The sequence below is a fragment of the Eurosta solidaginis genome, chromosome 4 (genome assembly GCF_040869045.1).
Source record: "Eurosta solidaginis isolate ZX-2024a chromosome 4, ASM4086904v1, whole genome shotgun sequence".
Taxonomy (NCBI): domain Eukaryota; kingdom Metazoa; phylum Arthropoda; class Insecta; order Diptera; family Tephritidae; genus Eurosta; species Eurosta solidaginis.
Window position 1 is genome coordinate 17,576,272 of NC_090322.1, and position 17,127 is coordinate 17,593,398.

Sequence of the window (17,127 nt, forward strand, 5' to 3'; positions counted from 1 at the left end):
TTTTATTTTGTACATTTGTAAATTTTAGTGAATTTTAGTTATTTTATTAAATTATTATACTTTATTATGACAGAAAAACGCAAATGAATTAAACATACCAGCTGTCATTAGACCTATTCCTTAACTGCTAAAGATTTCATCATGATTAGAAATTCGATTGCCCCCATTGTAAATCTTAAAAAGTAGCGGAACTAAGAGCTGATCGCTCAAAATTAGCATACACACAAACATCACTTATAACCAAATTACGAAAATCTTTCAGAAATTTCAAGTTAAATTTTTAAACAGCCATAAAATGTGATCATTTTGGAATATATAGCACTTAGGACACCTTATTTGCAGTAATTAAGAGAAAATATTTGCTTATATTCAAGTATTTAGTTATTTTTTCTACATTTATATGTAATATTGAAACACAAATTTAAGCTATATTGATGCAATGCAACTCTGATCTTCCTGGTTCTTCATTCCAATCCATTCGACTGCCTTCCACTCTATTCGTAACATAACCTCAATCCAAGCTGCCAAACTATATGGTGACCAATGATCCTCCCCGGGCTTAGATTCGAATTCGAGTTGTTGTATTTCAAATCCCGCATCCCAGCCATTTAATAAAAAATAATTATTACTAATGTAAAAATTATTGCATTAAAATCCAAGGTCTATTTTATTTTAGTTTATTCTTTTTATTTTTATTTTATTAATTAACAAAGTAGTACACAAAATTGTTTCAACCAACAAAGCGAATTAATATTCCAACTTCAATATTATGTTGTTGTTGTTGTAGCAGTGCTTCGCCCCATCCAATAGGCGTTATCACTCACAAATTGTCATCAATATTCTCTAACAGGAGTGCAAGGAAACTTGTTGTTTCAACAGGGGTGGACCATAATGAGAGGGGTGTTAGAGGCGTTGGTTCCACATTACAATTAAAGAGATGGTTGGTGTCATGTGGGACACATTGCAAGCGGGGCATAAATTTTGTATGTCGGGGTTGATTCTGGATAGGTAAGAGTTTAACCTGTTACAGTATCCAGAACGAAGTTGAGCCAGAGTGACTCGCGTTTCCCTGGGGAGTATGCGTTCCTCTTCCGCAAGTTTTGGGTACTGTTTTTTGAGTACTGGATTCATCGGGCAATTCCCGGCATAAAGGTCCGATGCCTGTTTGTGGAGTTCACTGCGGACTTGCTTGTATTTGTTTGCTTCATACGGCTGGGTTCTCAGGTGCCGTATTTTCTCAAAATGCTTACGGAGATGACTCCTTAAGTCCCTAGGCGGTGTTGGCTCATCAATCAGATGTCTGTTGGGATGCCCAGGCTTTTCGGTATTCAACAGGAACTGTTTGGTTAGCATCTCATCTCTCTCCCTGATGAGGAGTATTCTCACCTCATTATGTAGATGATGTTCTGGGGACATAAGAAGACAGCCCGTGGCGGTTCTGAGCGCAGTATTTTGGCAAGCCTGTAGCTTATTCCAGCGGGTTATTTTTAGGCTTGGGGACCATATAGGGGACGCGTAGCATGCAATCGGCTGGCCAATTGCTTTTTAAGTGGTAATGAGCGTTTCTTTGTCTTTTCCCCAAGTACTGCCAGCAAGGGAATTGACGATTTTGTCACGGCTCTGAATTTTCGGTACAATTGCGGCTGCGTGCTCACCAAAATGTAAATCCTGATCAAACGAGATTTTGGGGTGTAGGACAGTCGGTAACGTATTGTCATCGACGTGAATGTTCAAAATGGTCGACATTTGGGACGTCCATTTTGTAAATAAGGTCGCGGAGGATTTAGTGGGTGATAATGTCAGGCTTCGCTAGGCGAAAAAACTGGAGAGATCAGGGAGGTAGCGGTTTATTCTGTTGCAAATCTCATCGAACTTTGGGCCTGGGCCTGTGGTCATTATTGTGCAGTCATCGGCGTAGGAAACGATAGTAACTCCTTCTGGTGGCGAAGGTAGCTTAGATATGTAGAAATTAAACAAAAGTGATGTTTGATGTTTCATTTCAAAATTGCACCGATGGTTATGGGACCACCCAGATAATTTGCGGTCCACCTTTTAAGACATGGGGGAAGGGTAGACCCTTCCATGTCTTGCAGTAACGTGCCATGGTTGACCGTATCAAAAGCTTTTGATAGGTCTAGCGCTACGAGTACTGTTCTATGGTGGGGGTTTTGATTTAAACCGCAATGTATCTGGGTGCTGATGGCATTTAGCGCGGTGGTGGTGCTATGGAGTTTTCTGAAGCCATGCTGATGGCAGGCTAGCTGCAAATTTGCTTTGAAGTAGGGGAGCAAAATTGCTTCAAGCGTCTTGGCTACTGGCGATAGGAGAGATATCGGGCGATATGACTCTCCTATGTTAGCTGGTTTCCCAGGCTTTAGTAGCGGGACCACCTTGGCCATTTTCCATTTTTCTGGTATGACAAAGGTGGAAAGAGACAGGTTGAAGACATGTGCTAAATATCTGAAACCCTCTTTCCCTAGGCTTTGACGCATCGGCATGGCTATGCCGTCTGGGCCCACTGCTTTTGATGGTTTAGCATGACCGATGGCATCCTCAACCCCTTTGGCGGTGATGGTATTTGGTGACGCGCTAAATTTATGTTTATGTGCGTGTCTGTTGGCCCTCCGTCTATCTTTGTCGACCGTAGAATGCATTATATATTGCCGGTAGAAAGCGCTAGCGCATTTTTTCGCGGCCTACAGCACCTTATCGCCAAAGGCGATGGAAACTTTGTCATTGTGCCTAGACGGCTTCGATAGGGACTTTACGGTGGAACAAAGTTTACCTACACCGGCAGAGAGGTTACAACCGCTTAGGTGCTCCTGCCATTTCGCCCGCTTGTGTTTATCCACAAGCAATCTGATGCGTTGGTTTATATCCCTTATTTGGGGGTCGCCGGGATCGAGCTGTCTTATAAGGTCACGTTCTCTCGCTAAACTTGCGGCCTCCGCCGGGAAGTGGGCCGAATTTCGGGAATTCTACCGGCGGGAATGAACCGAGCCGAGGTGGATTCAATGACCTTGCCGAAAGCCCGCTCCCCTTGGCGGGCATCAGTTGGGATAGGGAGGGCAGCAAAGCGGTTGTCTGTAAAGGATTTGTATTCGTCCCACTTTCCTTTTTTAATGTTAATGAAAGCGCGTTTTTCTGCTACGATGAAGTCGGCAGAACGCTCGAGTGAAATAAGTATAGGCAGGTGGTCGGATGCCAATGTTACCATCGGCTGCCAGTTGACGCAGTTTACGAGTTCTGCGCTCACGATTAAAATATCCGGCGAACTGTGACAGCTTCATACCATACGTGGGGGCGTCTCCGTTTATTGTGCAGAACGTAGTTTCTTCTATTTAATCCGCCAACATCTCACCCCTACTGTCCACCCGCAAGCTTGAATGCCATAGATCGTGATGGGCATTGAAATCGCCTAAGATAATGCGATTGTTGCCAGTGAGTACGGCGCTGATATTAGGGCGGTATCCACTGGGGCAACAGGTGGTAGGAGGGATGTAGATGTTGATGATTTCTAGGTTTGCATCGCCCGACCGGACAGATAATCCTTGACGTTCTAAGACACTGTCCCTGCGGTCGATGTCGGGATAAAATATGTGATATTGCACAGAGTGGTGTATAATAGACGCCGCCTCCATTTCCTGTCTCGCGATCTTTTCTGTGGACATTATACCCAGAACAGGTCTGCAATGCAGATCTTTCTGTGAGTTCAGTCTCTTGAATCGCAGGAATGCGGATGTTGTGCCGCTTCATGAAATCGGCTATCTCCGTTATCTTCCCAGTTAATCCATTACAGTTTTAACTGCAGAATTCTGAAGTGCATAGGGGGAGACGTCGTCACTCTGGGAGTAAGTGACGGGTGACTAGAAGATGGGATGTCCTAGGACGTGAACAGCAAAGAGCCACAAAAGATTTATAGAAGTTACGTGGACGTCTGGTTTTGGGGTCTAGCCCAGAACAACCTGTCCGCTGCAACCACCCCTTACACGAGACACACTGACAAGAGTATGACCGTCCTAAAAAGATTCTTTTGAGGGGTCAGGAGACGGACCCGGATTGGGTTCGATACCTTCCGGGAGCAAGAGAATATGGAGCAGTCCTGCTGCAAGGAGCTGCTGGGAGGATGGCAATTTGTGGGAGGGACGCAACAAATTAAATGGGGTTACACTGAAATGGCAGTCCTTGGTAGGGAAAAATCCCGAGTCGCTCCGGTACATAGAACCGACTGCCTTGGGAAGCGCTCTAAATTGCTAAATTGCTCAGCATGGGCCATGTAGCAGGATGCTAGGATAAATGCCTGCTTATTCTTTTGCTCAACGGCCACCACTACGAGATCCTCAGTAGTGTAATTAGACAGCATATATGAATGCAGCTGTTTCGTTACCATGACTACACCTCTCACCCGTCCCGTGGTTGCAGTGCCGAGGTTTTCTCGCATCAAACCTTTTAAACTGACTTCGACCTACTTCTACCTCCTCACGAGCCCATTCCAAGCGCTCGATATCCACTTCTGTTGGGCCGTTGGACAATTCTTAGTGCTGCATGGTACTGCGAGAGAGCTCTCTTACTTCCTCTGCTCCGTACCCTTCTCCACTCTATTACTCCGTTTTCATTTGTATGTTTTTCCAACACGGAGTTCATTGAATCAGCACTACTCTCGCTCCCCGAGTCCGACGCATCGCTTAATGCGGTATTTTCGTCCTTGGCGTGCGACTCAGTCCTCTTATTATCGTCCTTATGACAATAAGGTAGTGAGTAATTCATCTTGGTCGTACGACCACCTGCCCGACAAGGCAGGCTCTGCGGTCCAATATTATATACGTCCGCCACAGGAGCGCCCCTTACTGTGGTAAGGCCGTCAATACTTCCCGAGGTGCCCTGCGTTCGATCACAGCCGAATTTATCCCCTGGCTGCAAATCGTCCAATAGACACGGTCCGCCTAACACCCTGGATTAGAGGGTTGGCAGTTCTTGGTCACCGACATCCTGTCCGACTTATGGCATTTAAAAAAATTATTTTAGTTAGAAACAAATTTTTTTAAACGGGGTCGCCCTCGGTGGTGCTTTCGCAAGTACTCCGAGTGTATTTCTGCCATGAAAAGCTTCTCAGTAAAAGTTCATCTGAATTGCAGATGCCGTTCGGAGTCGGCATAAAATATGAACGTCTCGTCCCCCAATTTGTAAGGAAAATTAAAAATAGCACGACGCTAATTGGCACTAAACGTTTTGTAGAGGGAATAACTAAATAGACGGGGATCAGAACTGGTAGTGTTATTACGTATCATGTATATATTGCAAATTTTGTTAAGATTAAAACTGTAAGCAACTTTTTTTAATAAGTCGGCGTCTTTAGCACAAGCATAATTTCCAAGTTGAGATTCTGTGAAGGTCTCTAGGGTCGGGTTATATCGCTATGTCACGTTCTCTTGCTAAGTTTGCAGCTTCGGCCGGGAAGTGTGGTTTGATTTCAGGTATTCCCCCGGCCGGAATGAATAGTGTCGAAGCTGAACTGATGGCTTTTTTTAACAAGAACTTAGCACATGTGATATACATAGGCTGCTGAACTGTATTTTTAAATCGTACTTTTATATGAGAAGCAACAGCAAAGCATTCATGAGGGTTTTGAAATCATAGCACGTTCGACTTCTTTATAATTTTTCCAATATAAAAATATTATCCGTCAAACAAACTTCAAGTGGATGCAGTGTAGGTTAAAATTGAGATTAAATAAGTCTCAACATTTAAAGGTTGACATGGAGACGTAGTGAAAATGATATCGCATATTTAATTAAGTTTACCAGATCATAATGCATGAAAACCGCATCTTTAACGAAATTTTGTGAAGGAAATGGTAAATGAAAAAGCAAAAGTGATATTTTTAAATAAAATTCCTTCAAGCCATGCTGAGAAGGGAAAAATAAAAATTTGTTGAGTGTTTTCGTATGATTTGGGTCCGTATCGTGTAATACGATCACGTATCGAAAAACGCTTTCACTCAAACAATAAATATGATTTTTTTAAGCTATTCGTAAAAATTGGAATACATTGTAATTGGTACACGTAGCCGCTATTTAGCATATTTCCATAATCCGATCCACCATTTAAGAGATATTGCGATGAATTGTTTTCGATCACGGATGTTGTTGTTGTTGTTGTAGCGATTAGTTACTCCCCGAAGGCATTGGGGAGTGTTATCGATGTGATGGTCCTTTGTCGGATACAGATCCGATACGCTCCGGTAAAACAGCACCATTAAGGTGCTGGCCCGACCATCTCGGGAACGATTTATATGGCCACATTAAACCTTCAGGCCATCCCTCCCTCCCCACCCCCAAGTTCCATGAGGAGCTTGGGGTCGCCAGAGCCTCGTCTGTTAGTGAAACGGGATTCGCCGCTCGAAGGTGAGGTTGACAATTGGGTGGGTTCTGACCCACGGCCCAAGTTTTAAGTCTCTAGCTCACCAGCAAGATACTGAAACATCGATCGCAAGATTCCCCTCGTTTTTCAGGGATTTGCAGTTATCTCAATTAGCACGCCACCTAGCGGAACTTTGTTTTTTATAAATTGTAATGTCACCAGGTCTCGAACTATGTGCTAAGTTACAAGTCTCTAGATAACCGGGAAGTTAGTTAAAAATGGATTGAAAGATTCCCAAATCAAAATTAGTTTTCCTAATATCGCGATCCATGCGCCACCTAGCGGTTTTTTTTTGATAAAATATTCCATATTCCAAGTTCCATATCTCCAGCTCACCGGGAAGTTACTCAAAAATGGACTGCAAGATTCCCTTCGTTTTTCAAGGATTTGTAGTTATATCAATTACCACGCCTCCTAGCGGAACTTTGTTTTCTATAAATTGTATTGTCACCGGGTCTGGAACTATGTGCTAAGTTACAAATCTCTAGGTAACCGGGAAGTTAGTTGAAAATGGATTGAAAGATTCCCAAATTAAAATAAAATTTCCTAATATCTCGATCCATGCGTGACCTAGCGGAATTTTTTTGATCAAATGTTGCATTGTCACCGGTTTCTGACCCACGGCCCACTTTTCAAGTCTCTAACTCACGGGCAAGTACCCCAGTACTAGCTCTTAGCTCGTCGATTTCCTTCATTAATTTTAACATCTCCATACGTTTTCGTAGCGCCACCAGTTCGTCATCCACACTTATGGTCGTGGCTCTTACGTCAATTGGGGCAGAGTTTGATGGAGCGGCAGCAAAAACATCGCGAACGGCAGCTGTTGAATTGAATTCAACCAAAACATCGGCAGTAGAGGCAGTTGTAAGGGCAATGGTGGCAGTATTAACGGCGGTGGCGGCAGAGCAGACGGTAGCGGCGGCAGTATGAACGGCGGTGACGGCAGTGGCGGCAGAATAGACGGCAGAGGCGGCGGAGGAATCAATAGAAACAGCAGCGTTTATCCCAATCATTTCGTCCTGAATGTTCTCCGATTTATTTGTGTTCGGAGTGGTATTCATCGTATTTGCGGAGCCATTATTTCCAACGCTGACTATATTTTGCAGTAATCTGCGTAATTGTATAATGTTGGCAGTAGGAGGGAAATACACATTATTTTCAGTTAAAACTTTGATAATGTTTTCTCGAGCATCCATTTTACAAAATAGTTGTTTATAATAGTGCGCGAGGTTCGTTAATACACCTGAGCTGTATGTAGCTTCTATCCTGGATGGTTATTAAAACACGAGAAATGTACTTTATTTTTCAGTGCTCAATCGAAAAATGAGCCGGAAGTCCACCATCTTCTTTTTCTTCCATTTGTTTCCTTTACAGTGATGTATTTTTGCTTATTCTATTAATTAGTTCCCATGGTTGTATTTTTTGCTTATTCTATTACATTAGTTGACACGGTTGCATTTATGATTTTACAAAACCAATAATTTGAATATTTTTATACTCAGCTGAGCAGAGCTCACAGAGTATATTAACTTTGTTCGCATAACGGTAATCCGTAACGGCATAAAATAATCGAAATAGATATTGACTTCTATATAACAAAATGATCTGGACGAAAAAAGAAATTTATTTAGCCATGCCCGTCCGTCCGTAAGCACGATAACTTGAGTAAACTTTGGGGTATCTTGGTGAAATTTGGTATGTAGGTTCCTGTTGCGATAGTTCATTACCAAAGACGGATAAAGCGATGAAACTTGGTAGGCGGACGCAGAATAGAAAATTAGTAAAATTTCGGACAATGGAAAAGAAGGTAATTTAAAAGTTTTGCAAGCTGTAATTTGGCATTCGTTAAAGATATCATGATGAAATTTAGCAGGAACGTTACTCCTATTCCCATATGTGTGCTAAAGAAAAATTAGCAAAATGGGATGACGAACACGCCCACTTTTTATACCTTTCATGAACCTGAAATGGTATATTAACTTTGGTCCGATGTTTGTAACGTTGAGAAATATAGAAGATAGACTCACCATTAAGTATACCGAATTGATCAGGGCGACGAACTGAGTTGATATAGCCATGTCCGTCTGTCCGTCCGTCTGTCTGTTTGAACGCAAACTAGTCCCTCAAATTTTGAGATATCTCAATGAAATATGGCACAAGGATGTATTTTTGTATTATATTAGACATTTGTCGGATCCGGTAGGATCGGACCACTATAACATATATCTCCCATACAACCGATCGTTCAGATAAGACGATATTGGTCATTTCTGCCACAATTTAGAAAGTATAAACGTGAAACCCGGTGATATATATTCTGATATATCAGAGAAGATATCCTGAAAATCACTTTGATCGGAGCTATATATAGTTACATATATCCCATACAACTTCAGATAGAAAGATTTTTGGCCATTTCTCCTTTAATTTAGAAAGTATAATCGTGAAACTCGGTGATATATATTTTAATTTATCATAGAAGATTTTCTGAAAAAATCACTTTGATCGGAGCTATATATAGTATATATCCCATACAACCGATCGTTCAGATAGAAATATTTTTGGCAATTTCTCCCTTAATTTCCAATATAAAAACGTTAAACTTGGTGATATTTATTCTAATATATCATAGAAGATTTCATGAAAAAATCATTTCGATAGGAGCTATATATAACATTGTTACGAATATTAGCAACACTAAGGGGTACTGCCATCTCTAAGCCGATGCTAAGCAGTGATTGTATGCACATCCATAAATCAATGATTATGTATCTACATAAACGAATCAATCATATGTCTACACATATGTACGTATACGCACCGGAGAAGCAACGCACAAACACATGCAGATGATTATGTATCTACATAAACGAATCAATCATATGTCTATACATATGTACGTACACGCACCGGAGAAGCAACGCACAAACACATGCAGATATCTTATCTGAGATGCTCCCAAAAGTATGCAATTGTAATTGGGGAAGTGTCGCTCACAAATACACGCGCATATGAGAACTACACACGTGCATCTGTAGTTATAATTATATACCAGTGACTAAGTAAATTCTGGAAGCGCCTAGAAGATGCAACGAGGAAATCACACAGAATAAAAGCAGAAACACTAGAGGCGCGAGTTTCAGTTTGATTTAAGCATTCCATCTGTTGAGCAGTAGCAGTGTTATTTTTGAAAAGCACTTTAATAAAGGCCATTTTGCATTATTGAATAGTGGTGTTATTTATTCAACAGTTTAGTGATTCGAACGTTAGCAGAAGATTGCAAATAAGGGGAATTGCAGTAAATTCGTTACAATATTGTAACGAATATTAGCAACACTAATGGGTACTGTCATCTCTAAGCCGATGCTAAGCAGTGACGTGAATGCACATCCATAAATCAATCATTATGTCTACACATATGTACGTACACGCAGCAGAGAAGCAACGCACAACTACATGCATATATCTGAGATACTCCCGAAAGTATGCAATGAGAGAAGCTATAAAATCGTGCATCCGTAGTTACAGCTGAGAAATTTGATAGCTGATGGCCAACTAGTAGATTCTGGAAATGGAAGTGCCTAGCAGATGCAACGAGGAAATCACAGAGTATAAAAGCACCAACAGTAGAGGGCGAGAATCAGTTTCGATTAAGCACGCTATCTGTCGAGCAATAGAAGTGTTATTTTGAAAGTACTTGAATAAAGGACATTTTGCATTATTTAATATTGGAGTTATTTATTCAACAGTTTAGTGATTCGAACTTAGCAGAAGGTTGGAAATAAGAGGATTTGCAGTAAATTCGTTACAATTGGTGTCAGAAGAGGAATTGTTGAATAAATTCCAGAGGACAACAAGGACATGGCAAAGTTCAGTGAATTGAAGATCCAGCAACTGAAGAAGGAGTTGGAGAGCCGTGGATTGAATACAACCTGCATTAAACTCGAACTTCAGGCACGGCTACGAGAGGCAATGGGAGCGTAAGGAATTAATGTGGAAGAGCATTTCTTTCATCTGGATGTCGACGAGACAAAAAAAATTGAAGAGAAAAATGAAACATCGCAGACAGTTACGAGCACAGACTTGAACATGATTTTAGCTGAAATAACTGCACAAACATCGACGGTAGCATCAATGTCGTCGCAAATGTCATCTCAACTGGAAGAACAGAAAGCATATATGGCATCCCAACTAGAATCCCAGGAGAAGCGTATAACATCTAAGATGGAAACTCAACTTGAAGAACAGAAGACATATATGACATCTCAGTTGGCTGAGCAGTTGAAAGCACAAGAAACGCGTATTTCAGAAATGTCGACACAGATTACATCCAAGATGGAAGCACAAGAGGAGCGCTTATCATTGCAGGTGGCACAAATGTCTTCGCAGTTAGAAGCACAGAACACAAAAATTGTACAGCTCGAGGACAAAATGGATGCCGAGATAGAAGCTTTGAGAGGTCGTATACAGGAGTTGCAAATAAATCGCCCAACAGTTTCAGCGAGTAATCCAAAGGTAAAGACACCATCCTTTGACGGTTCTGTTCCTTTTCAGGTCTTTAAGCTACAGTTTGAGAAGACCGCAGCAGTGAACAACTGGAATGCTGAAGATAAAGTTGCAATTCTGTTTGTGGCACGGAAAGGGCCTGCCGCGGAAATCTTACAGACTATTCCAGCATACGAACGGAACAGTTATGACGCATTGATGGCTGCTGTAGAACAAAGGTACGGAAGCGAACACAGGAAACAGATGTATCAAATATAATTGCAAAACCGTTACCAAAAAGCTAATGAGACTTTGCAAGAGTTTGCTTCGGATGTTGAAAGGTTGGCTCATTTGGCAAATGCGGACGCACCCCTGGAGTACACCGAGGGGGTAAAAATCCAGAGTTTTATAAATGGCATACGGGACGTAGAAACGAAGCGAGCGACATATGCAAACCCAAAACCCACATTCGCAGAAACCGTATCCCATGCGCTGACTCAGGAAACAGCTTCACTTTTGAGTAAGCCCACATACAAAGCTCATTGCGTGGAAGTGGAAAGGCCAGACTGGGTAGACACAATTTTGGAAGCATTAAAAGGAACGCAGCGGAAAAACGGTGGTGCCGTCAAAAGCTTTAAATGTGGAAAGCCAGGGCACATTGCACGTTATTGCAGTACCAATCCTAACAGTTCCAGCAGTGTGGGTGGCCGTAAACGCAGAGCTGAAGGAGAGGAGCAAATCGCAAAATCCACTCAATCGTTAAACTAAAGCGAGTCAGCCGCAAGGGGCAACAGCTGGCTCCCGCAATTGAATGCCCTATAATCTCTATCTCGCAAATTGGAAGAAAGTCAAGCAATCTTACTGTCGGAGGACATGTGGATGGAAAGGAACGTTTACTGACTGTAGATACGGGTGCATCCCATTCCATCATTCGATCAGATTTAGTCAACAAGAAGATAAGACCATTGCTTGGAGCAAGATTGCGTACAGCCACTGGAGAAGACACCACGGTTCTAGGGGAAGTATCATGTGAAGTCGCAATTGGGAACGTCACGGTCGTACACAATTTTATAGTGGCAGATATTGTTGATGAAATCATAATTGGAGTGGACTTCTTAATCGACCAAGGCATCAAGATCGATATGCAAAGCAAGACGATGCGATATAAGAACATGGATGTGCCACTTAATTTCGGCTACGAGAGAGGCTACAGCAGTAAACGAGTGCTGGTGGAAGAGAGTCAGCAAATACCACCAAAATCCCAAGCAGTCATCTGGGCAAAGGTTGATGGAGATTGTGGGACAAACAAATTGTGGGTTGTCGAGGCAGCAAACAAATCAGCACAGAACATACTTGTAGGAAAAACCCTGGCTATGACAAAACAGGATGGACGTATTCCGGTTAGAGTACTCAATGAGTTCAAGTCACCACTCAAACTGACCAAAGGAGCTATTTTGGGAAGATGCCAAGAGGCTGAAGTAGTTATTAACTGTGAACAGCTCCAGGAACACGTTTCATCTAGTAATACTGATCTTTCAAATGACATCACGGCATGGACGGAGGGGCTAGACGAAGATTATCAGAGTAAGGCAAAGCAACTGCTCCTAAAGTGCGCAAACATATTTGACGAGGATGTTCCAAACCAGGCCGCACCAATGTTGTGAAACATCAAATTGACACTGGAGACGCGAGGCCGATACGTCAAGCTCCTCGGAATGTTCCACTGGCAAAACGGGAAGTTGTGAGTCAAATCGTACAAGAAATGAGCGACAGCGGCGTCATCGAACCATCAGCTAGTCCATGGAGCTCACCTTTGGTACTTGTGAAGAAGGATGGGAAAATGAGGTTTTTCGTGGACTACCGCAAGTTGAACGACGTCACGAAAAAGGATAGCTACCCATTGCTAAGAATTGACGACACTCTGGACTCGCTCTCTGGCACGAAATGGGTTTCCACACTGGAGTTGAAAAGTGGTTACTGGCAAGTGGAGGTGAAGGAGGAAGACGAAGAAAAAACAGCCTTCAGCGTCGGAGATGGTCTTTGGCAATTTACAGTAATGCCTTTTGGACTTTGTAATGCACCAGCTACTTTTGAGAGACTCATGGATCAGGTATTGAAAGGACTGCACTGGAAAACATGCTTGGTATACCTGGACAACATCATCGTATTGGGCAAGAACTTCGATGAACATCTTAAAAACTTGGAGGAACTTTCCAGAGAATAGCTGGCGCTGGTCCGAAACTAAGTCCCAAAAAGTGTGCGCTGTTTAAAAAGGAAGTAATTTATTTGGGTTACAAGATAACGACAGAAGGTATCCGTACAGCAAATGAAAAGATAGAGGCAGTAAAGAATTGGCCAAGACCACAGAACTTGCATGAAATAAGAAGTTTCCTTGGGCTGTGCACATATTACCGGCAATTTGTACCAAACTTTTCCAGCGTAGCCCATAACCTCCATGAGCTTACAAGAAAAAATAAAGCTTTTGAATGGAATAAGGAGCAAGAAGTGGCTTTCCAAACATTGAAAGAGCGTTTGTGCACTGCCCCAATGTTGGCATATCCGATTCCAGGAGCAACATTTATTCTAGATACAGATGTGAGTGGATATGCTATAGGAGGCGTTTTATCACAACTGGTCGATGGAACGGAGAAGGTAGTTGCATACTACAGCCGTTCGATTGGAAAACCAGAGAGGAACTATTGCGTTACACGGAGAGAGCTGTTGGCACTGGTAGAGTACATTAAACATTTCCACAAATACCTCTACGGCCAACGATTCCGCGTCAGGACAGATCACGCAGCGTTGAAATGGCCTCTGCAGTTCCGTAATCCGGAAGGACAATTGGCACGGTGGATCGAGCGACTACAAAGCTATGACTTTTCCATTGAGCATCGAAAAGGTAGTACCCATGGAAATGCTGATGCAATGTCACGAAGACCATGTAGTTTGGAATGCAAGGCCGAGGCTAAAGAAGACATTATAGATGTCCGGCTAATGACTATAACATGTACAGATGAATAGGACAAGGAACAGCTAAGGAAGTGTCAGCTAGAAGATACAGATCCGTCACATGTAATGCAGGGGTCGAACGAAACGAAAAACCAAATAGAGAGGAGATGTCAGCAAAGAGTTCCATTGCGAAGTCATATTGGGCACAGTGGAACAGTTTAGAATTGATATCCGGTTGCTTGCATCGAGTATGGGAGAGTGAGGATGGTCAATGCAAGAAGAAACTGATAGTTGTTCCCAGAAAGAGGATTCCTGACGTGCTCAGCGAGCTGCATAATGGTCCAAGCGGAGGTCATCTTGGAATCACGAAGACGCTCGAGAAGATTAAACAGAGATTCTTTTGGGTCGGTTGCCGTCAGTCGGTCACTGAGTGTATTGCAATCTGCGAGGTTTACAGCAGAGCGAAAGGGCCCAAAACCCGAAGTCATGGCCAGATGAAGCAATATAACTCATGTGCGCCATTTGAAAGGATCGCTATGGCTGTCGCAGGTCCATTTCCTACTAGCAACTGCGGAAACAAATATGTACTGGTAGTTATGGATTATTTCAGCAAATGGCAAGAGGTATACCCGATACCAAATCAAGAAGCGGAAACAGTAGCAGAAGTGTTTATAAACAATTGGGTTGCAAGGTATGGTGTACCAATGGAGTTACATTCTGACTAAGGCAGGAATTTCGAATCAGCTGTATTCCAGGAATCTTTGGGCATTCGAAAAACACGGACAACTGCATTACATCCTCAGTCCAATGGTATGGTGGAACGATTCAATAGAGCATTGGAGGAGCACTTAAGGAAAGTAGTGGACAAATACCATAAGGAGTGGGATACCCGCATACCATTATTCTTGAAGACTTACCGATCAGCATGGCATGAGACAACGGGCCAAACCCCTGCCAAAGTAATTTTTGGCAATGACCTTCGACTGCCAGCTGATTTGAAGTTTGGGATAGATGCCGATGCGGAGAGAAATGTCAAGAAATCCATTGGTGTCTTGGAAGAAGAGCTGAGAGAGATACACGATCTTGTAAGACAACGAGCAAAGATTATGAGTGACAAGATGAAAGCTAGATACGATAAAGCAATTAATTCGGAAGATTTTCACGAAGGAGATTTGGTGCTGTTATACAACCCACAACGAAAAAAGGTTTGTCCCCGAAATTGCAGTGTAATTGGGAAGGCCCATACAAAGTTATAAAACGGATCAACGATGTAGTGTACCGCATACAAACCATCGGTAAACCACGAAAATGAAAGTGGTCCATTTGGAAAGGCTGGCAGCGTTTAGATCGAGAGCGCAGTTCCTCCGGCCTTACTGTATTTTTGGCTTTTTCCACAGGTACTATAGTTGATACTTTCCAGCAATTTGGAACAATGCTACTGTTTATTGATTCGTTTATTATATCTTTGTAGAAGTGAGCAATGTAAATCATGGCATCTTTAAATACCCCCTCCGACAAAAGCTTTTTTCCACCATATTTGTTTCTAAAAGATTTAGTAATGTTCATTATATCATCTAACTCTACGTCGGTGAATTGAAAAGTTTCAATTGTATTATTTACACTTGTTTCTGCCGCATTCGGAATTATTTCAATGCTATCATTAATTTCAGCTATGCTCTGTACAAAAAATTTATCTGGGGCATTGGCTATATCGTATTCCTTCTCAAAGCATTCACCGTTAATTACTATTTTGCTAACGACCTTTTTGTCATCGGTGAGCTTAGCAAGATCTTTTGAAAGACTTCCACATCCGCTTCATGTCTCCTTCACTGTCGAGCACTTTATCTTCCATGTATTTCTTCTTTTTATACATAACAGTTTTTTTATATATTTTTTTAACGTCATTATAATCCTCCCAGTTGCCAGTATTTTGTGCAGTTCCCTTAGCTCACGGTCATACCACTTATTCCTCAGTGGTATTTGGATCCTCTTCTCATACGTCAGTGCTTGCATAGCTTCAGTTAAAATATTGTTCAGGATCTCAGTTCTAGGTTCTACTCCTACATGAGACACAGAGCTAAAGTCGCATGTTCGCAGTAGATTTAAAAGATTTTCTGCGCTATAGTACTCCCAGTTGGTGACAGTAGCAACTTTTCTCATTTTGCAATATTTAACTGTTGGTACTTTGAAATGAATTGTTTCATGATCGGAAATTCTATATTCACTTACATGTTCAGTTTTAACTTGCTCATTATTGCTGAACAATAAGTCTATTTTCGTAGAAGAGTGCTCAGTTATTCTTGTGTTGAAATTTATTCTTTGTACCATAGCCATTTGTGCATTTTAAACTTATAAGCTGGTTTGAGTATGTTCATGATATATTCATATTAATATTAAAATATCCAACTATTATAATGTTGCCAGATTCCCTGAGGTGTTCATTGATGACATTGTTTAAGTATGTCATGAAGTCAGCATCACTGCTATTTGGTGAGTGATAGAGTACACCAATTTGCCATTTTAACGCATATTTTTTAAGTTTTATGATAATGCACCATACATTCCTGTCAATAGCTTTATTACACACTATTCTATATTGTAAATTTTCATGTACATACATTAGAACACCACCTGTATGTCTACTGTGGGAATCGCAGCGGATGAATTTATATGCGGAAATGGATAGCTCAGGATCCATGATTATATCTGTTGCACATGTTTCCGCGCATAAAACAATGCTGGGTTTTTTTATTTCAATAAGATGTTCCAGCTCTAGCTCATTTGCTGTAATACTATTAATATTAAGATATATACAGTCGAAGTTGAGCACTTTGTTACACAGGTTTGTATTAGTTTTTGACTTGTGTTTTGTGGTTACAGATTCCCTCATTGGTTGCTAATAGCCAATCTTCCTCTTCCTTGCTATGAGCTTTTGTTGATACACAGGACACATTCTGTCCACGGAATCGTGATTTTCGTCCAGTTCCAAATTTAATTCTTTATTTTCCCTGATGCAGTTGATGCATTTATTTATTGCTTCTTTATTGCATACCACATATTTATGCTCACCCAAGCATTTTGTGCATACTTCTCTTTCTTTGCAGTCACTGGCTTTGTGATTGAAGCCTTTGCATTTGAAACAACATAATACTTGCACTGCTTCATATACTCTGCACCGCTCCCAGCCTACATTGAGCCTTTCTCCGGCTAGTATATTCATAAAAGCTTCAACCTCCACTTCAAGTACGGCATTATAGTAAATTTTCTTATTTT

General features: G+C 41.7%; 1 protein-coding gene across 1 annotated transcript in view; it reads right to left on the minus strand.

Moving 5' to 3' along the window:
- Positions 1-17,127, minus strand: part of LOC137249168 (zinc finger protein 595-like) — a 139,457-nt gene that overhangs the window by 3,825 nt on the left and 118,505 nt on the right. The gene's annotated exons all lie outside the window — the stretch shown is intronic.